This window comes from Pinus tabuliformis, chromosome X (assembly GCF_031772625.1).
Source record: "Pinus tabuliformis cultivar Carrire ecotype Pingquan chromosome X, CPIR1, whole genome shotgun sequence".
Classification (NCBI taxonomy): Eukaryota; Viridiplantae; Streptophyta; class Pinopsida; order Pinales; family Pinaceae; genus Pinus; species Pinus tabuliformis.
This window is the reverse complement of record NC_142308.1, coordinates 1,413,919,292-1,413,941,287: the sequence shown is the minus strand read 5'-3', so window position 1 is coordinate 1,413,941,287 and position 21,996 is coordinate 1,413,919,292. Positions and strand designations below refer to the sequence as shown.

Sequence of the window (21,996 nt, the reverse complement as noted above, 5' to 3'; positions counted from 1 at the left end):
AATCCACCAAACAGAGAGCTTGAAGCCATGCCTCTTGCTGATAAGGATTACCTCATTCAATCTTTAGTTGGGGACATAAATCACTTACATACCTTTTGCCAACTAAGAAACAGCTTTGTGAACAACTGTGACATGTATGGAATATGGGAGTCCACTTTGCCTGTTTACTTTCTTCCTTCTATTAATATTTTTCTTGAGATCGTCCGCTAATGTGCTGAGAACTATGAGCCAACTCAGAGAGCTGTTAAGTCTCCATCTGGGAGAATACTTTTTTATATTACTCCTGACTCCATCAACCAGATGCTCAACTTTAGACAGACTCAGCTATTGTTTCCTTTCTCCATGAACTATTTTCTGGATGAAGGCTCCAAGCTTTCCAGCTCTGAGATTGCAAGAATTACCAAGACATTCATGAGGGCAGACTGCCAGCCTACAGGGCCACCTCCTTTCCTATATGTTCATTTCAATGAGGTGGGCAAACTGCTAGTTGATATGATTTCTTATGTGCTGGGTTTTAAAACAAGTGAGCACATTGATGAAAAAATGTTGGTGTTATTATCCGCATACAGTCTAGGACAGCCCCCTGCTTACAAGTATAATTATGCCAAGTTCATAGCCAACAAAATACATGACCATCTAGTAAAACTGGATAGGGAGGGAGTCTTTAAATATTCATCATATATCTATCATTTGTTCATGTATTACCAGTCTGAATGCTTCCAATGCCCCATCAAGAAGTTGGATTCTAAGGGTGAAAGAAGGTTTGTCATCTTTTGGTCATCATTTTTCCATGAGGTTCAAAACTCTCCATTTTCCCACTGTGAGTTCATTGACCAATTTGTATACCCAGTCTCTTGTCTCCTAATGAGATCCCCTCCTCCTAGATTGTCATATGACATACAGAAGACCTTGCAATTGTCCAAGAGTTACAAAATAGGTGATTGGTATCTCTATCAAAATAACACTGTTAGTAGAATCTATGGCTGTGAGCTCTGTCCTTACAGGCTCCCAAGATATGTACCAATGAGACTGTTTTCCTTGGAGTACTATAGGAAACTCATTAATTCTAATCTCACTCATTTTCATAGTGCCAAAAAGAAAGCTCACCTGAAATTCAAAGACCATCTAGGCCCCTTCATTATGAACAAGAAATAAGGTTGGCAAGATGCTGATCAAATATTGAGGGACGAATATAAGTTAAAGAGGAGCTTCTGGTGGGTCCCTTATGACCCGGAGGGTTTTATCAGTGCCAGAAGAGTTAAATACAAGTTGTTGGCCTATGACCATTGTAAATTTCCACAAATTTAACAATATGCCAACCAAGATGAGTGGCTGCAAGACACATTAGTTGAGGAATTGACCCAAGAGGAAATAATGGAGAAGAATGTCAAGGATTTAGAAAAAACTCTTGACTTGGATTCTTTGCAGCAAGTAACGTTCAAGTTGCCACATCAAATTGGAGAAGGCACATCTGCTGCAGTAGCCACACAAGCTGCCCAGGGACCATCTACATTAGCAACAGGTATAGCAAAAGGAAAAGAGGTAATGGATGCAGAGCAAGAAGTGATCGCAGAGCAGCCTGCTACTTCAATGGAACAATCTCAAGGACAGACTCCTCCACAGCAAACAGAGGCACCACAAGTGCATGCTTTACAGACTCTTGCCCATGAGGAAAGAGGCAGAAAACGAGACCGAGAAGACTCCACACCTGCTAGTGGGTCTACACAGCAGCCTGAAGCTAAAAGGCAAAGAGTTGATCCTCCATTTGAGGAGGAAGTCAGTGAGGAAATCCTTGGAAGTCCAAGGAGAGACAGAGAAGGGAGTCAAAAAACACCTACAAGCTCTTTCCAACAAGAGCAAGATAGACAACATGGCATGGAGGTGTCTTCTTCTACACAGCAAAGTAAGAGGCCGGCTAGCATCAAGGCCACCTTTAAAGAAATTAAGGCTCAAAATGAACTATTAATACTACAATTGTATGACCAATTTCTTAAGGCAACACCTACCAAGCAGGAAAGGTTGATGGCAGCATATGACATCAAAGAAGAAAATATGATTCTCAGCCACTTCAATCCCAAGGTTCAGCAGCCTCAGACAGCTGCAAACTATGTCAAGACAAATTTAGAGGTCTTGGCCAAGGACATTCACCCCATGGATCAAATAGAGTTACATAAGCAAACAGGGGAAATGGTCTATGCCACATTGGCAGACAAGGCCACACTGGCCCGTGAATTGAAGGAATCTTTGAAGAAGACAAATACTCAACTTGATTTGGAAAGAATGTCCTCCACAACCAAAGACAACAGAATTAAAACATTGGAGGACATCATTTTGGACCTGGGGCATGATCCTAAGAATCCCAAAGCTATCAAGGCCCTAATGAAGAAAAAGGAGGATGATATTGTTGCTCTAAAAAAGCAAATGAGGCTCTCCTCGACTATGCACCCACAAACAGCAGAACTTGTGCAAGAGAAAGAAGCTGAGGATACAATGGACCTGCTGATGCAAATGAACCAAAGAATAATTCAAATGGAGGGAGAGTTGGAGAGAGCATTGTAGGGCAAGCAGGGAGAGTCGACCTCCCAGCCACCTAAAACGGTTCCAACTGTTGCTACTATTCCACCTACACAAGCAGCAGTAACCCCTCCTATTATTCTAGCAACTACAACAGCTACAGATGCTACAACAGCAACAACAACAGCTCATGAATCAAGCATGAGCATGGATGAAATGCTGAAAGCTGTCAAGGAGCTAGAGCTTCAGGCGACAGAGATAAAAGAGGCCAAAGAAAAGTTGGTCAATCTAGAAGGAAAATATGATAAGTCCAAGGTGATAGTAGTTGAAAAAAACAAGAGAAATTAAGTTCTTGAATGACAAAATAAAGGCCTTGGAGAAGGAGTTGAATTTAGAAAAGACTCTAGCTGAGATAAAAAAGGTTTTATGGACCAAAATTGACCACTCTATCACTAGATAATGGAAATCAATCCGAACTATGCATGAACAGATTGAAGTAATAGGCCTAGCCCAAATTGAAAGTCAAAAGGCTAGAGCAGCATTGGGAGATATGCCTGAGCAGGCTAGCAGAATGATTCATTTCCTGAACACTCACACCAAAGAGGTGTTGGCAGCCTTAGACATCAGTAACAGGACAAAAACCATTCTAACCGCAAAAAAGGTGATGACCCTTAGAAATTTTGTGCAAAGTTTGGAGAGAAAGTGTTAGGAAATGCAGGCAGAGGTAGATGATTACAAGTTGAGGATGGGAGCATTGCAGGGCAAAGGATTGCCCAGCCTATTGACTAGCGTTGGAAGACTACTGACCCGTGATCAGTATGCCACCAAGATGAGTAACTTTATTTCAAATCAGATCACAGCATCCACAAGTACCTCAGAAGAAATAGGACCTCCATCGGGACAGAGCCTTCATGATAAGCAGGAAAATTTATTTTACATTGATCATGAAATCAATCACTTGTTTAACGTCCCACCCAATTTTTACAAGTATACCGAGGCAGATGAGACATTGATAAAGATATGAAGACATCAACTGCCTAAAGAAGTTTGGTGGCAAGCAATGCTGGAAATTTTGCCAAAGTGATCTCGGTCCTTTCTCTTTTTGGTCAACCTCAGGTCATCTACAGGTCAGCAGAGTTGAGTACGCAGGCACCAGGCACAGCATGGAGACAACAGGCAGAGTAGGTTGGAGCAATGACTCAGCAAAGTGCTGGGACAACAAGCCCAAAAAAGAAAAAGAAAAATGCAGATTTGAAAGCGCAGCCCCAGCCGACTCAGCTGGTCACAAAAGTCAAAATTCTCTGATAGGATGGATAGCTAATACATTAATATTTGCTGCAACATTTACTCTTTCAGCTACTATTCCTCAAGAGTTGGTACAGAAGTTATGAGTTATTAACTCATCAACTAGATATTTTGTATCTTATTTTTTGTATATATACCTCCCCACAGAATGTATTTGGGGTTGGTTGATGATTTTTTCTCTAAGAGCTGCACTGTAACTTTCAGATTTCCTAATACAAAGAGCTGATGGAGTTTCTGATTTCTGCACTGTTTGGATGTGAATGTGATGAGCTGCGTTCTGCTACAGGATTCCTGTGTTGTTCAATGAAACAATAATTTTTTCTAAACCATGTTTTTTCTTTTCTATGGTTGCTAAATTCACATGTATGTTTCATGATCTCAGCGACAGAGAAAAATAATAGCTCAGGACTTGTTTAAATACACCCTTTGCTCAATCTCTGTTTCTAATTATGTTTTCTGTAGAATTGGTCATGAATATGAATTCTTAATTGCTTATATTTGCACTGATTCTTTCATTATGAATGCTATTTAGGAATTCTTAACTGCTCCTAGATAATATTCTCACCTTTCCCTCTATCAGCATAGTGAAAGATCCTTGACTGCCTTTCATTCCTTGATTCCATGCCATCGATTCCTAAATTTGAAGATTTGTTTCATGGATACCTATCTGGCTCTGTACTACTACCTCTTTCCCAACAAGCACTTTCAGAAATACACAATCATTGACTCCATGGCCCAATGGTTTAAGTCATTCTGAGAGCTGCATGTCAGATCTATTTGAAACCATCATCCAACCAAACTCAAAACAAAATCCTGCACATTATAACTAGCCTAAAATTACACCAAAACAAAGTTAAAACATAAAGAGAGAGCCCTCTTTGGTTGCAGGTAGGCTAGGACCTGTAGCTAAAAGATTGGTTAGTGGTTACCTTGACCGTATTCCCTTGGGAGTCAAAGGGAACAACCTGAGCGATAACAGTATGTGATTGCGATATTTGTTTATTATCGTGTATTGCGATCTCACAATATTGGAATTTGGCTTGTAAGGTGGTCTTCTGTCATCTATTTTGCGATGCGATATTCCTAAGGTATTTTGTCTTACCTTATCATAAAACTTAGATTTTTTAGATTTTCCTAGGGGTCTTCCTAAGCTTATGATGGTAAGTTTATTTGAAAAGGAAATTTAAGCACTATTTTGATTTTTTAAATTTTTAACCAAGGGTCCCCACTTATTTAGTATTTAAGAATAACACTAAATAAGAAGGGGGGTTGTTGCTGGCCACAACAATTTGGCGACTCACTTGGAAGAACCAGTTATCTCTATTGCTCTTTTGAATTTTCAGAACTTCCAAAATAGAAAATTTTCCAGAAAATTAAACTTTACTATAGAAAGACTAAGTACATTATGCCTTTGCCTATCAATGATATTTTGCTTCTTCTTTTTCCCAACTTTGATTATTTACTTCCTCAAGCCAGTCCTTGTATCTACATCAGTCATTACTTAGTTTATAAAGATAAAATCAAAGTCTTCTCTGTAAATCAGTTTTAAATATGCTCACTTGTCGTAGGTAGAGCCTCTACTGCCAGCAAGTGTTTATAGCTTCGACAAGGTTACCTATTATCCAGCAATGATCCTGTATCCTACTTAGAGAAATTCACAATTTTTCAAAGAAAAATCCATTTCCACACTTTTTCTTTCATTTTCTTTTATTCTTAAAGAGAAATGTCTTGGTTTGGTAGCCAATTCATGACATAGTCATTCACTGATTTATAACTTTGCTGAACAAGCTATCTCGTGATGAGACCCCTTGTATTTTAATTTTAACAATCTTGAGTCATTGCCCTGTTGCGGTATGCAGTATTGGCAAAGTCAGAAAGCTATACATCTATGATCATGATAAGTCGGCTCGTGATGAGACCTCTTACTCTTTAAGTTTAAAGTGTATCTTTGGTTCATTCTCTGAATATTGTAGTTTCCTAGGTGGGGAGGAAGTCATTGTTTCCTTAAGACAACTCTAGACAACAATGATAGAGTTTTTTGGAAAGAGCCTTTCTATAGGGAATCTTCATTTTGTTATTGATACCTTTCATTGACTAAAATAAAACAATTTCTAACTAAAGGTGGCTTTCCATCAAAATTTATACAATTGAAACTAATATCATTTCTAGGTCTAGAGTCTTTAACTGTATCTTTCAATAGTAATGATTAATTTTTCAGAAAGAATTCTATTTATACAAGTGAAAAAATAAAATCTAGAAGAGAATTTGTGTCTTTTTCGTGAATCTCAAAAGTAACCATTTACAACCGGTTTTATTATGGAAAGAAAAACAACTACTCTACAAAAATAGAAGAATGATCTTCTATGGAAAATATTTCTTAAGAATCTGACCATTAACAGGTAAAGAATCTCTTCTTCATGTTAAATCTTGTAACATAAAGGTAGACAGACCTATGACTTCTATGATTTGAAAAGGACCAAGCCACATTCTTTGAAATTTTGTATGTTTTCCCTTTTCCTCATGAGCCTTGTCCCATTTTAACACTAGATCCCCTATCTAAAAATATTTTCTAGATATCATATTGGAATCGAAAGAAGCTTTCACCAATGCTTGATGATGAGCGTGAGTAATCTTAGCCCATTCTCGTTGTTCTTCTAATTTAATTAATTCCAGCTGCCTGAGTGGTAAAGAAGAAGTTGGTGCTTCATCAATATATTGAAACTAAGGCTAAAGAGGGAATTGCCAGATGTGCTGGAAGAACCACTTCTTTCCCATAAACTAAATTAAAGGGAGAAGTGTTGATAGAGGCTTTCTGCATTATTCGATCTGCCCATAAAGCATATATTAAGGACTTATGCCAATTTTTATGATTTTGGTCAATGGTTCACTTAATGATTCTAATTAAGTTCTTATTTGTAGATTCAACTAACCCATTCCCTTGTGGATAATAATTGGCAGAGTATTTAAGATTGAAACCCCTTTTGAGTGCAAATTCAGTCATTGCATTACCAGAAAAGTATGATGCATTATCAAAAATTAAAGCGGAAGGCAATCCAAACCTCGTGATTATGAACTGATCTATGAATTCAATGATATTTTCAGTGTTAGTTGTCTTGAGTGGAATTGCTTCTACCCATTTAGTAAAGTAATCTGTAGCTGTAAGGATATTTATGTTGTTTAGAAGAGTGAGGAACGATCTCACCTATTATGTCTAATCCCCACTGATCGAAAGGCTATTCAGTGGTAATTAGTTGTAGTGGCAAGGATGGTTTCTTTTGTCTCCCAGTAGCAGTTTGACAAAATTGACATTTGCTTACGTAGTTATGTGCGTCTTTGAATAATGTAGGCCAGTAATAGCCTGCGTGCAAAATTTTGTGAGCAGTTGCGTCTCTAGCATAATGTCCGCATGCTGGCCCATCATGGAGTTCCTACAAGACTTTCTCAGCTTCAGCTTTCTCAAGACATCTAAGGAGAATAAAATCATAATTTATTATAAAAAGAATGTCATTCACGAGCTGATATTGTTTGGCTTTTAACCTTAGGGCTCTTTTCTTGGTATGATTGAGGTTTGGAGGAGCATATCCATTCTTTAGATAATAAAGAATATCAGTGTATAATGACTCATCATCGTTTAGGCTTACCTCGTACACTTGTACCTCTGCAGATGGATTTTCGGACATTAGCGATGCTCGTCCAGCATTTTGCAAAATCCTTGACCTTTTACAATATTTGCTAGTTTGATTTCTACGTCATATTGCTATAAGGAAGTAACCCAATTGGCTCTTTTCTCACCCACATACTTTTGTTGTAGAAGATTTGTTACCGCTGGAAACAGTACTATAATTTTGGTATGTTTTTTGAGTAAAAAAGGTCTGAAATATTTAATTGCTTTGAAAACAACATAAGCTTGTTTCTCCACATCTGAATAATTCAATTTAGCACCTTGTAAATTGGAACTAAGAAAGCAATTGGGGCTTCCCCCTTTTCTTGATTTTGCTTGAGTGAGTATTGTAGCATATGATTTATCCGAGGAAAATGTATACAATATAAAAGGATCGGAAAAATTTGGTGTTGCTAAAGATGGAGCATTAATAATAGCTTGTTTGATCAGATTGAATGCCTCATGTTCATCTTGGCCCCATTTAAATTTTGCGTTCTTTTTAATCATGGCTTGTAAAGGAGACACGATTCTTGAAAAATTTGGAACAAATCTCTTTACAAAGTTAATCTGGCCAAGGAAAGATTGCATGGCTTTCTCGTTGTGAGGTAGGGGTACTGTGGAAATTTCTTTGATTCTGTCAGGATCTATGTGAATTCCAGATTTTGACACTATGAATCCTAGAAGTTTTCCTTCAATTAATGTGAAAAAATATTTTTTCGGGTTAAGCAAAATCCCATACCTTAAACAACATTGGAAGATTTGTTTTAAATCCCTGAGATGGTTGTTTCGTTTCTCGGAATAAACAGTTATATCATCCAAATAGATTACCATTGATTTATTAACTAACCCTTTGAATGCAATGTCCATGGCTCTCTGAAATGTGGCACCTGTGTTAATCAATCCAAATGGCATCTTTTGATATGCGTATGTGCCCCATTTAGTTTTGAATGTCGTTTTTAATTGATTGTCGGGATGTACCAACACTTGATTGTATCCTGAGAATCCATCCAAGAATGACATTAATTCTGAGCCCGCAACTGCCTGCAGTATTTGTTCCATGGGGGGAAAAGGAAAATTATCCTTTTGGTAGGCCTTGTTAAGGTTTCGAAAGTCAATGCAAATTATAATATCTCCTTTTTTCTTTCTAACAAGTACCATATTGGAGACCCATTTAGAACATCTAGCTGGAAAGATTATTTTGGCTTTCAATAACTTATTGAGTTCAGTTTTCATCTTATTTTCTAAGTTTGGATGGATCTTTCTCAACTTTTGTTGGACAGGTTTTTCATTATCGATCATTGGGATAGTATGTTGGATGATGGAGGTGTCATATGTTTTGAGTTCATCGTAATTCCAAGCAAAGACACTTTTGTATTGTTTCAAGAGACGGATATATGCTAATTTTTCTTCAGGGGCTAGGCCAAGGCCTAGGTTGATATTCTGGGGTTTGGCATCAATTCCTAGATTTACTAATTCATAATTCAAAGTTGAACTTTGGAGTTTTGAATCGGTAGATCTTTTGAATTGATCTTTCAAATCATAAAGGTCTTCTAATTTGACTACTGATTTAGGTATAGCATTGTTAGTACTATCTTGTTGCAATTGTTGGTCATGTTGGTCTTCGTCAATTATTTGATTGGTGTAGGATCCTTCAGATGTGAGGAAACACACTATATCAGGATCGTCGTTGAAAATCCTCCAATTGGTAATGTTATCAGGAATAGATGGTCTAAAAATTAACTCAATTGAAAATCAGTCAAGGCTAAAATCTTCTGAAGGAATGAGCTTGGAAGCTATGTTGGCTAAGAGGTCTGCGCTAACATTCTGGAGTCTGGGAATTCATGAAATATTAAATGCTATAAAATGTTCAGTCAGATCTTGAACTAAAGATTGATAATGCTTTAAATGACCTGATAAACAGTGTATAGTGTTACGTAATTGTCTAATTACAATTTTAGAATCTCCAAAAGCTTGCAGGTATTTTTGTTTAATTCGATTGCCTTGTACAACCCTTGGATTAGAGCCTCATATTCTGCAGTATTATTGGTGCAATCAAATTCGAGTTTGCAAGTTAGCATGGTTTTATCTCCCTTTGGGCTTACTAACACACATCCTACTCCTGCTCCTTTGTTAGACTTAGAACCATCAAAAAATAGTTTCCAAAACAAAGATTTATTTACAGGACTATCTATAAAATTAATGAATTTAGAACTATATGTTTGAGAAAAATTTTCTAGTTGAGATAAACTAGAATGTTCTATGTAAGGTGAAGTATGAGCATTAAAATTTCCTAGCAAAGAATCTACTGAATAGTTGCCAATGATGTTAGAATTATATGCTACTGGTTCATTTTCTCCCTCGAGTTCTGTTACTATGTATTTCTGATGTCACTCACGTTCAACTTTTATTTGGTTTGGTTTACCATTATAAGGGAGCCACATATCTGACCAGTCAGTTGCAAAGTATCCATGGAGTTTTTCTGACCAATCCCTGCTAAGAATTAGGCCATAAAATTCTGGGATATCAGCAACTAAAATGTCGATAACTTGACATACCTTTGGGTTGGATGAAAACCTTATGGTAACCTGATTTAATTCGCCAATCACTTTGACTTGCGATCGATCTAGCTGAACTATGCGCACAATGGATTTCTGTCATTGAACATTCAATTTCGCACATATTGATCTTGGTAAAATATTTGATGAAGCTCCAGAATCCACTAAGCAATTATGCAGATTTTTATTGAAAATCTCGAAAGTAAGGAGAAATGGGGGAGTATGCGATCTCGATCCTCCTCCAATTAATGTGATATCATTTGAATCAAATTTATTCATCATATTAGTTGGAGGTCTTCCCATATCATGGGAAGCTTGAGAGATTACAATAGCTGGTAAAGGTGCAACTGGTACAACATGTAATTCTTTTAAAAGTACTTTTTGCTGGTTTTTTAACTTGCTCAATTCAAAAAGAGTAATATTGGCCCCAGTCTTTTTCATGTCTTCTACGATATTATACTCCATTTCATCCGAAACAATTAGCGTTTTAGATGGAGTTGATGTATCTGTTTGGACTGGGCTGGTTTGAGTTGCTTTAGGTGATGTTTTCATGGCTGCGACTTTATCCTTAGTCATCGAGCTTGCGGTCTTTGGCTTAGGTGTAGGTTGAGGAGGATCAAGTTGACTTCTGCTGCGAGTACTAACTGGGAATGCCTCTCGATATTCTTCATCTGGGAGGATGAAATCCTACATACCTTGTAACTCTACAACTTCTTCTTCGTCAGTATGTTCTTTGGTAGCATTTTCCTCTTCTTCTTCTTCTGATTCAGCATTTGTAATTGCATTAGGGGGTTTGGAATCAGTTGAAGGATTTCTTTTAAAAGGCCTGTATGGCTTTTTAGAAGAAGTTTCTGCTACTTGTTTCTTAATGTCGACCATTTCGTTAGACACGGTCTTCAAAAATTTTTGTAATCCTTCTAAATCAAATGGATGTTTCGGTTGTTTTTTCTTGGGATCTTCTTTGAAAGACACCTTCTTAGATTTTCGTTCTTCTATCGCATTTTTATTTTCTCAGGCCATAATACGTTTCTCTATTGCTATCGCTTCTTTCATATTTTCAACTAAGGTTGTTTTGTTAGCCCTATCAACAAAGATTGCTAAGTTTGATGGTAAAGCAGTAATGTGCCATTCACTTTGCACTTCTTCACTGGGCTGAGAAGTAGTAGGGATTTTGTTTAACATTTTATTGAAACATAGATTGAAATCTTTGATAGGTTCTCTTGACTCGACCCTAAGGTTAGACAAGTCATTGATTAGTGTCACTGTAGACCTGTCACCACCGAACTTGGTCAAGAATTGTTCTTGGAAGATATCCCAACTAGTAATAGATCCAGATGGTAATGAGAAATACCATGATCCGGCGGTTCCTTGCAAAGTATAAGGAAAAATTCAAACAACAGCATCTTCACTAATAACTCCATTGAGATTTATGGATAGTATAAAGTTATTTATATGTTCTTCCGCTAGCATGCTTGCTTTAGGATTAAACTTAGGCAGCCATTTTTCAGGATGGGTCGGTAACTGACTCAAGGGTGCAGGCACTGAGACTGCCCCTAGGTTATTCCATGGAGATTGGGCCATCGCTAAACTACTAACAGAGGAAAGTGCAGAAGATGATCCCTGTGGTTGAGAGGATGAGGATATTACAACTCTAGATGGTTGAGAAGGAGTTGAGGAAGTTGCAATAGGTTGATGGACAATGATATGAAGTGGAGGAGTGGATGGTTGACTTCACGGTGAAGAGGTTGAGATGGATGAAGATGATGAAAGAGTCTCATTATCGGATTCTTTAGGAGACTTCCTTGCTCTCTTCTTAGTAGGTAGAGGTAAATCAGTTGGTTGAACACCAAACTTTTCGCTCTTTAACCTGGTAAGAGGATGAGGAGGGTTATATTGCGAAGTCATATTGCCTTGAGATTTATCAGATTTTTTAGGAGATATAGAAAATCATTGAAGTTTGTGAATCAAATATTCAACTTCAGGAGGTTCAATAGTAGATTGTTTTGAAATGTCAGGGTTTGTAGCAGCGACTGTTGCTCCAACGACTTCTAACTTTGGATTTACAGATTCTAAATGCAATGGAGAAGTCGGAGGAGATGGTGAGGGCTATTTACTCTCAAAATGGTGTTTAGATTTATATTTGCTTGCCATTCGCAGTTCGTGGCCCTCCTTTTAGTTCCAAATATGTTGAAGCCCCGAAAATTGGGTCTACAACAAGGGGGATACCCACCCGGTCTGGACCTTGGTTGGCAGCTCCTTTTCCGTTTGGTATGGTGGGTCCGACTGGGGATATGGGACCAGTTTCCCAATTTAGGTGTGTGTGTGTGATGGACTGGTATTTCTCTTTCTAACAGTTTCTAAATGGAATGCTTCTACTCTAATTGTAATCTAACAATAAGGAAATTGTATTCTAATAAGCAGAAATATCTAAATTTACACTAACCCGGGGTGTAATCTTTCTTTTCTATGATCTAAAATGATTTCAAATAACAACTAGTAATAAAGATCATTCAACTGTTATGAGAAAAGAATTCAATAAAGATGAACCAATCCGTATAAAAAGTTATACGAAACAGTTGTGAACAACAAATCACATAATAAGCTATTTATACACTAAGCATAAATAAATATCTATCACCCTACAAAAGTGCCAAATGATAACTCAGGCATTTATACATCAATATATAAATAACTGAACATGAAAATCACTCTAACATAGGGGCAGAAATAGTTAAGAGATAGAAATACCATTTATAACTAGTCCTACTCATGAGATTCAAGCGATAATGATTTATCTCTCCTTGATCAAACATCCACTAAGAGTACAAAAGTGAAACATCAGTAGCAGATATCAAATGCAAACATCAATAAATCTTGTTCCATCCATTCATCAAAACCTCCTTAGAGGGTATAGAAGTGCATGTTTTGGGGAAAAGTTTTTGATAAATTTCAGGACCCTTCTCTAAATGCATGAGAAGGGTTTAAATACTACTAACTAATTCTAAAAATAAATTATTACAAAAATGTAGGATGCAGTTTAAATGACCGTCCTCATTTCAGGAAAACAAAACAAAATTAAAACTAAAATTGAATCTAAAATTAAAACTACTTCTGTATTTGGTCCTTGAAATCGCACACATGCAACATATGTTTGAGAAGAGTCAGCTGGCCGATTTCCAATTTTAGCTGAGCTGAGAAACAAATTGATAAGAGCTAGCGCCATCTTTTCGTCCGAATTGATGATAAAATTAAGACTCATCCACTGGCTATGTGGCTTTACCAAGTATGCCCAGTAATAATCCCAATTCAACTTGGTTAACCCTTGGATTTCTTTTGCCTTTTGTTGTGAGTTTTGCTTCCAATCTATTTGTAGTCGTTGTGCGTTAGGTAAATATCCTGGAGTGGTCTCTGCGATAAAATTTTCCCTGTGAAAATTTTCATTTACAAAATAAATAATACTGCTTGCTGCCGTGGCTGCTGCTTCTGCTGCTTGCTCTGCCTCCCTGATTTGCTCGTCCCATTTGTTAAAGAGCATTTCTTTGTGATTTTCATTGATCCTTGGTGCACCTGCTCTTTTTCCCTCCTCTATTTCTTGCAAAGCCAAATATTCAGTAACCCGTTGATCAACTAAATCATATTCACTTCGTAAATCTATAACTTGATTAGTGGTTTTATCACTTATTTCACAATAATAGTTCCAACGTGATATTTTTTGGCCCAATGCTTCCTGCTGTTGTAGTAATTGTTCGTTCAAGGAAATGGATTCTGTGATAAATTCTGTAAGTTTTGGATTGTCCTTGTGCATCTCTTGTAAATCCTGTAACTGCTTTCCTTTTCATCCAAACTTTTATGGTAGCCTATCTGCATTTGCTAGAAGTCCTGCTGTAACCTTTCAAGATGTTTTTGTGCTTCATTGTTAGCGTTAGCTTGTTGCAACTGTTGTTGCAAAACTTGTATCTGGTCTTCCTTTTCTTTTATCAATTGTTGTACCTCATATGCTTTATCAATAGTTGCAGAGGCGTATGCTCCTGCGATCTGAGATAGTTTGGTGAGATTCTCAGTGGGATTGCTAGTGCGATCTCGACACAAGACGTCTAATTGTTCTGCGTCTTGAGAGAGCACGTTTTTCAATTTCCTTTTCTTCCTCTGTCTTCTCACTACTGCTTTGTGCTGTGGGTTATAAAATATATCAAGAGGAGGAATTTCTTCTATTTTGAGTATAAGCTTAGAGGATGGGTCAATAGGAATATGCTCCATATCTGAGACATTGCTAACTGTTCTTGTGACTACTTCTTTTGTTTCCTGTGCATTGCTCACAGGTGTCTTTATGGTTTGTCCTTCAAGATTGATCAAGTTATTGAAGGTTTCCCATTCTTTATCTAGTTCGGTTGTGACTGATGGCTGCTGAACAACGAGAGGGGGAGGATCTCTTTGTAGGGAGGTAAAAACCGATTGCTGTAGAAGTTTTGTTGACTGGGCAACATCTTTTACTGACCCTTCGCTCTTCTCCTGTTCACTTTCGGATCTTTTAGAATGTTCAGATGTTTCTTTTCCAAACTTTGATTTAGATCCATTTGTGCTTGAACTTCCACTAAGACTAACACTTGGAGTTGGTTCCCTTGCGGGTTTTAGGCGTAGTTTCTCCAAAGGAATACTGGCTAACCTTCTTTCCCTGTATATTTTGAACTGTTGGAATTCTTCTGGAGAGAATTGCATTTGGGTTGCATGTATAATTTCTTCAAGTGTGCTTTTCTATTGGAATATGTCATCGAATAAATCATCTTCTCCAGAAAATACCTTTATCTTGACTGCAGTAGTGAAATTCTTAGCAACATTACGAGGGTCGAATGGTCTTCATAAAAATTTGAATAACTGTAAACACATTATATTTTTTACTTCTGTGAATGCATGGCCTACATCAAATATCGAAAAAGCCCCACAGGCTACAGGAAACTGTAGCCATATAGCCTTCTTTTTTTCTTTCAAATCTTTAGTCAAACCACCCTCTCCACAGGTTTGATAAGCAATCTCTCTAGCCAAGAGTTTCTCAGGGACATACAAAGGTAGGACATGAGGGGAAGCAAAACTTCCAAATACCCTAACATAAGTAAACAATTCTTCTCCAAACCATCTCGCGATGGGGAGGATGTCTACCTCTGCTTCAGGAGAACATCTCGGAGCATCTTTATCATACAACATTCTGTACAAGGGCAGCATGATTCCATGAAATCTGATAGAAGTATGGAGTGAACTTAGAGTCCCACAATTATTTATGATAAACATGGATGGGTAAGGGGTCTTGAGTTTTCCACTTCCAACCGATAACAGGAAACTTAGAAACATAACATATCGCATCCATTACATATGCAGATTGGTAAAAAGGAGGATAGATTCTCTAAGAGACAGTTCTTTTAGATCGGTAACTTACAATGACCATGAGTAGGTTATCAGACAATATTTTAGCCCAATGTACAATAGTGGCATTCGTGGCGGCATCCAATAACGGTAGCCATTCAGATGAAAATTTGTTGATATCTGACATTCCAAATAATCTACAGAGCATGGCAGCAACAAAGAAATATGGGGATGTGAGAGAACTAGTACTGTACATACCGTGTTTATCTTTCTTCAGCGGTTCGTCCCTCCTTGACTAGTCTTCGGTGGTTTCTGCCAGGTCTTGATTTTCTTTTGAAAATTTCTCCATAAATTGCTTGTTATAAGTTGCCTATGGATCCGGTCAATGAACATGAGCTTTAAATCCTGTGTAGCGAATGAGCCAATAATTCCTTGACCCCGAGTCTTAAACTGTCTATTTATGATATCAATGATGTCCAGTATCCACTTGACCATGTCCGTGTATGGGAGAATTTTGGGTCTTGCTGCTATCTGGTGTAAGAATGAGCAAGCTAGCTCTATGATAGATGCCTCAGAAGAACTATTTGAGCCTACAGTAGTAGTAACCTCCATTACTCTGGGGTTTTCCTCTTCAACCAGATTATACATGCCTTCCCACGTAGCAATTCCTGCGTCTCTGTTACAGGACTTGTCTGTATACAAGGGCGCCATTTCTTTTTCTTCAGGGCTCAGAGCTTTGCTTTTCTTTCCCATTTTAACCTGCGTATTGCTTTGTATCGTTCTCTATTCTTCGTTCATGTAGTTCACAAGTGAAGTGAAAATAATGACAAGGAAGGGTGATGGGAAAGTTTTAAATGCCGAAGACACATCAAATATACCACCTTACGTGAGATGATTTTTCGATAAGCACGAAACCATATTCCATTAATAACTGGCAACTAACTCATTTATTAGCATTAAAGCGCATAACCAGGTGTCAGCTTATGGAAAGTACTTTTCTTGAATAACGAGCCCGAAAGATCTTCGACGAAGCGATTTTGTGATTTTCTTTGCAATATCACAGATCAAAATATCTCAAAATCATAATGTCGCAGAATCGTAACATCGTAGAGTTGATTTCTCGCGAAATCACAATATCGCAATATCGCAAATCGCAGAAATGTTATATATGACAATTTTTGTTAACTTGTTTTCTGCGAAATGCGATTTGCAATCGGCATCATCGCATATCGTCCAATTAAAGTGTTTGAATGTAAGTTGTGTTTGATGTATGCGATTGCGATATTTGTTTATTATCGCGTATTGCGATCTAGCAATATTGGAATTTGGCTTGTAAGGTGGTCTTTTGTCATCTATTTTGCGATGTGATATTCCTAAGGAAAGATTATGTCTTACCTTATCATAAAACTTAGATTTTTTAGATTTTCCAAAGGGGGTCTTCCTAAGCTTATGATGGTAAGTTTATTTGAAAAGGAAATTTAAGAACTATTTTGATTTTTTAAATTTTTAACTAAGGGTCCCCACTTATTTAGTATTTAAGAATAACACTAAATAAGAAGGGGGGTTGTTGCTGGCCACAACAGAAGCTTATTGCACATTGAAACCATCTAATGAACAAAATCAAGGAGCTAGGATTGTTCCCATAAGGTGCATGGTAGATATAAGAAAAAATAGCTCCACTTAGTCCTTTGAATCCCTTGGGAAGCACAACATGATTCGTCTGTTGTGAGGGGAATTTGTTCACACTTGTTATCACAACTACAGTGTTGGTGAAGGTCTAGGAATTGCATCCCATAGTTATGTACACAAACATCGTTCATTTTTTATGGCTGGCAATATGGCTTTTGGCAGTGAGCCACACCATCAAAAATATAGTCATGTTCATTAATACACTCACTGCAAGCACCACTGATGAAGGAACAAATTCGTACAACATGCCATAGAAATAATTTTGAACACCTTAAGAATTCTCGAAATGTTATGAGATTAGTAAAGTGATAGGTTGTGCATGCCATGTGACTTCTTGCGAAATGGTACTAGACTATTGGGACATTTTAGATAATATTTGAAATTCATTAAGGTAAAGATTTGGACTGCTTTTAGATCTAATTTATTATTCTCTGCATTATTTTTATCCTATCTATTTCAACTAGTGACGCATTTTTATTGATTTCAGATCCAACTTAACCAACAACATGGCTTGGGTGCCCGAGGTGCAATGCTACCTAAGGATTCTATGCAGTTCAGGAAAAATTTCCCAGGATTCAACCAGGGGAAAGTGATGATTCCATTTAACAATAACAACATGGTTTTCAAACCCAACTCACGTTTGAGAGGAAAGGCTTATGGGAATCACACTAATGAAAATTGGAATTTTGACATTTTGAATGAACAAAACCATGGTCCTCAAACTAATAGGCCAAAAGGCTATCATATATCTTCAGAAATGAGAAATTCTGGTAGCGAAGATGGGTTGGGAAATTGTGAGATGAATGGAAATGTGATAAATAGAGAGAAATATAACCTCACAGATTTTTCTATTGAGTATGATGATGCAAAGTTTTTTGTAATAAAATCATATAGTGAGGATGATGTTCATTAGAGCATCAAATACAATGTTTGGGAAAGTACTCCTAATGGAAATAAAAGGCTATATGGAGCATACCAAGAAGCTGAGAAGATTTTCGGTGAAAACAATAAAGGTTTCCAGTGTTTTTATTTTTGTCAGTAAGTCTATTGCTATCCTTTTGTCAATACTGGTGATTTTGGATTGGTTAATTATTGTTATATTATATCAATAGCTTTTATAACTGTCTCATGTTGTTCTGTTGTGCATTCAAGGCTAATAACATCTTCTATGACTAATGTTATTCAGGTTAATGCAAGTGGTCAATTCTGTGATGTGGCAAAGATGGTTGGTAGTGTAGATTTTGACAAGAGCATGGATTTTTGGCAGCAAGATAAGTGGAATGTTTTTTCCCTGTAAAGTGGCACATGATAAAGGATATTCCAAATTCACAATTTCTCCAAATTATCTTGGAAAACAATGACAACAAGCCTGTGACAAATAGTAGAGACACACAAGAGGTAATCATTTACAACTTGCTTATTTTTTCATGCTCGAGTTACTAATATTTTTGCATATGCTTTGCAAAATCTTTGTTGGATTCCCTTTTTTAAATTTCAATTCTTCTTTCATGTAGAAATTGTTTTTTAATATGCATGCTCGTGTTGCATATAATTGGCTTTGAGATAAATTTTGTCCCTAAACTTCCATGTTAAATAATATATTTGGTATTATGTCCCCACTTCACATCTTAGCATTTGTCAATGTAAGGAAGCAAATGTGTGAGGACTAATTCCTCCTTGTATTGATGACTGAGTAGTTTATGTTGGATTTGAACCCAATATGTTGAATGCATCAATTTTTTTTGTTGGAGTTTACATGTTTGTTTGATCCAATAAGTAAAATTTTTTCCATACAAATAAAATTTCCATTCAGTATAGATATGTTGAAAATTTTCAAAAACTATTCATTGAAAACATAAATACTTGATGATTTCACATTCTATGAAAGTCATCAGAAAGTTATGAAGGAAAAGAAACTGAGGCAACAAGCTCAGAAGCAGCAACATGTATGCCTAATTTGAAACTAATTTTGTAATGTTTTTATTTTTTTTGGGGCAAAGGTTATAATTTTTTCCCTGCTTCTATTGTTAAAGTCAAACTATCATATGCCTTCTTTTTGTAGCTTTCCATTTGTGAAGGTTCTCATCTTCAGAAGCTAGGCGAGGATGGAAATGTGGTTAACAGTTCTGATGTCAAGGCATCGGGATTAAGGTTTCCAGTAATCAATGAAAATGGTAATCTACATTCAGACTCAAACGGGACTGAGAGTGTTGATTCAGAGCATTCAGATGAGAAGACAAAGGAAACAATTCAATCCAAAGGGGTTGAAACAAAGAAACATGATCCAGAAATAATACATGTTGATAGCCCAAGAGTTTTAATAGTTGGTTTTGTAGCCTGCTAGTAAAAGACTAGAAAGGCTTTACTGTTGTCCCTTTTGGAATGATCTGTAATCCAAGTTATATCATATCTGGTGTGATTATAAAATTATATTTTATATTTTATTGAGGTGTTAGGGTCACATGATCCATTGAAATCAGTTACAATTGCAGTGTGCCCATTGTACCATAGTATCTGCTCTAGGTAATAGGTACAAGGCGAAAGGACCATCTCCTAAAGGGATGTAACTCCCAGTGATTTGTAATTGTAGGGAATACCACACCATTCAAGTGTGGTTGTGATTTTGGTTAATTTATTGAAAACAACTTCCAAGTGTCCATGATTCCTAACAATGCTCCTGTCTCTCTTGAAATGACAATGCCATGATTTTATGTTCAATGTAGTATTCTTATAGAGTTTTTTTTCGGGAAGAGATATTGCGTAACAAGACGATAGAATTGTTATCAGTTCCTGATCACTCTGTTCTAGAGTGGGATCTGGATAGTTCTTTTATTCAGTGTGATCTTATTTTCTTCCTTGAAAACATGGGTGCCAAATAAGAATATAATTACAATGTTTATTCCTTTATGATGTTTGATCCTTCCTTGCTACCATATCAAAATTAATTTAAGCATAATCTAAGCATCATTGGAAAGTTGTTAGATCATTATTTGGAAATTATCTTGAATATCGCATCATAACTTCAAAGTCAATTGAAAAATCAGTGCAATACTAAAGAAGGACTCTGTGTGGAAACTTTAGTTTGGAATGGGAAACACGTGACTGATTCAAATCAATCATCTGTTTAACTTCATGAAATTAGTTCTATGCAATTTCATGATTTTCAGGTATATTAGGGTGATAAATAAGAAAAAATGTCCTAGAGAAAATGTCCTAGAGTACACACACACACACACACACACATATATAAAGTTGAATGGTCAAGTTAAATTTCCTGGCATTGTTTGTGCATAGTATTTCAAATTTTCTAGATTTTTCAGCAAAAATATCTTCAACACACATTGTTTTCCCAAAAAGCTATTTTTCTCATTTGGCAAAAAAAAATGTCATTGTGAAGCAAGTCTTAGCATTTCACTTGTGATTGACAAATGAGAGAACGTATAACCAAGGGTACATACAAATGTATAACAATAGTATAAATTTATCAAATTATGTTTAAAGTTAAATTTCCTGATCCTTCTTTCTACAAAATCTTTTACTCGTGTTCTTCCAAATTTTCTATTTTTAGGCAAAAATATCTGCAAGATACTTTTTCCCTCAAAAGATATATCCTTATTTTTTATCCAAAGAAATTGTCAAGAAAGTTCTCATACTATCACTCGTGCTTTCTGTAGATGTTGTATTAAAATGAAATTTTTCTAATATGGAGAGCTTCAGGTTGCCAGACATTTGTTTTTACATTGACTGGTGTCTTCAAACGTTTAGTAGAGATGGAACAAATTGGTTCTTTTTCTTCTTTTTTCTTAACGAGGAATTTTTATATTTTTTGAAGAGAAATATACATATTAATCCTATTATAAAGAAGTTATAAAGATTTACTTGTTTGTACAGTGCCAACCAAAATCTAGAAATTAAATCATCCTCCAGAGATCATCATTAGGGGGTGAAATTTCTTATTCCAACTTGGTTTGCAAAACTGGGAATCACTTTTTGCCTATGTCAATCCCACCCTAAGTGGGAAAAATAATGTAATATACAAACTATTGGGTTATGATGTCATTCAGTTATCTCCCAATGACCCAAAAACATCTAAATGGAGGGAATTATTTGCAAAGAAACAAAGCAGTAAATAAACTCGGGACAAGTTGTTCTACTCTAGTCTAGATTTGTGAAACTTAACTTCAAAGAGACAACTCAATGAACTGTTCAAAGCAGATTGGGTTAGTTTCTAGTTCAAGCCAGTGAGTTAGCAACCTACAAATAGTCCTTATATCCACCTAAAGTTGAGGGATGTAAAGCTCTGCAAGTTATAAGTGTAAGAAAACAAGAAACAAAGGACATAGTAATTTAGTTCATGATTTAAGAAATGACTGCAACATTATGTATAAAAACTCTTAAGAGAAAAATATTACTCATAACCACTAAAATCATAAGCGAAGAAAAATCCTTAATGAGCTAACCAAAACTAGATATATTATGATAGATAAAGTGACAAAATCTACCAAATATAATCCATGTTGAACCAAGTATCCATGTCACTAAGTTCAAGTAATTTAGAGATTGAATATATATTGCAACATGCCTAATTAATCTAAAAGAAATAGGCATACGAGTGTTGAGATGATTACATAAAATATATATGACACAATCACAGAGGTGGGATCCATGAATTATAGTCTGGAAAACTATTACAACTCCTTCTAAGAAAAGACACCAGAGTTTCATTATATCTAGGCACACTAACTACAATGATACACAGAGCTTCATGGAAGAACAAAATAAATAAATTAAGTAACATATCAAAACTCAACACATTAAGCAAACAACTGTATATTGGCCCCCGCCTGTAAAAAGTGGTGCTTTTAACATTAAAATCCAAGTCTACAACTGGGGCCTGACATAATTCTCTATCTCCCT

At 36.4% G+C, this 21,996-nt stretch overlaps 1 pseudogene; it reads left to right on the top strand.

Annotated features, from left to right (window-relative positions):
* The first annotated feature begins 979 nt into the window (after positions 1-979).
* On the top strand, positions 980-19,423 carry LOC149145333 (YTH domain-containing protein ECT4-like; annotated as a pseudogene).
* The last annotated feature ends 2,573 nt before the right edge of the window (positions 19,424-21,996 follow it).